The sequence below is a fragment of the Octopus bimaculoides genome, chromosome 26 (genome assembly GCF_001194135.2).
Source record: "Octopus bimaculoides isolate UCB-OBI-ISO-001 chromosome 26, ASM119413v2, whole genome shotgun sequence".
Classification (NCBI taxonomy): domain Eukaryota; kingdom Metazoa; phylum Mollusca; class Cephalopoda; order Octopoda; family Octopodidae; genus Octopus; species Octopus bimaculoides.
The window spans coordinates 10,776,015-10,777,356 of record NC_069006.1 but is presented as its reverse complement, the minus strand read 5'-3'; positions in this window follow the sequence as shown (position 1 = coordinate 10,777,356).

Here is a 1,342-nt window from a genome sequence, read left to right as displayed (position 1 = left end):
TATATATATATATATATATATATATGAACATACATATGCATATATGTATATACGTATACAAACATACATATTGACATTTGCATCAAGATGTTATGATTTATGTTTTTGGAGTGTTTGTATCTATATATATATATATGTCCACACAAATATATAGACACGTGCGTGCGTGTGTGTGTGTGTGAGTGCATGTGTGTGCGTGCACGTGCACGTATGTGTGTGCTTACCTATCAAACTCTGCATCAGTCACGTGTAACAATGCGCATGTCATTTCCCTTCATAGTCAATTTCTTCATGCATGACATCACAACCCATTTTCTTCAATATACTATATCCGACTTTTTTAAATTATTTTACTTTGCATTTTCACCCTTCTTCATTTCTCTTTCTGCTTCATTGATATCCCATTGCCTTTCTCCGTGATATTCTAATATAATATAATATAATTGACTACTCCATTCTTCGTTTTGTTTCTTCCCAGAATCTCCAATTCAATTCGCATGGGACTAGTTCCCGTTCCATGCGAACCAATTATGTCCCGATGAGACAAGTTTATCACATACCCATGTCTCTTAATATCCTAATATTTAAAAACCCCGTTCCACACCCAATTTATTTCCAAGATATCATTGGTTGTATTTGAAACCCCTTCCTACTTTGTTAATTCATTCTCTAATTTTCTGTTAATTTAAAACGCCTGACCTCTCTACCTTTGGTACTTTGCACTCCGTATCTCCACACACGATTCATATTCGCCTCTTCTTATAATTGCTCTGTCATTCTCTCATCTGTCACTCATACGATTTACACTTACGTTTTTTTCATAACCTACACTCATGGCTACTGTCATAGTGTTGTATTTTCCTATTCCACGCTGTGTGGTTTAGAAGCTTGCTTTTGTTTGCAACCACATGGTTTCCGGTTCAGTCCTAATTCGTGGCATTTTGGCCAAGTATTTTCTGCTATAGTTCTAGGCCAATCAGTACTTTAAAATTAGAGGGAAATTGGCGCAAGACCGTCGTGTGTGTATATATACATATATATATATATATATATATATATATAGAGAGAGAGAGAGAGAGAGAGAGAAAGAAAGACAGACAGACAGGTAGACAGACAGACAGACAGACAGACAGTCAGAAAGAGAGAGAGACACAAAGAGAGCAAAAGTGTACGTACGCCGCTACCAGCCGAAACTGCTAAGATAATCCGGAACTCGACTGAAGATAGAAAATTCCAAATGACCTGTCCTTGTTTTTTGTTGTCCCTTTTTGTATCGTCTAACTGGATGTTTTGTTGTTGCCTGTTGCGTTCTTGTTCCATTTTTTGCTTACTTATATATATA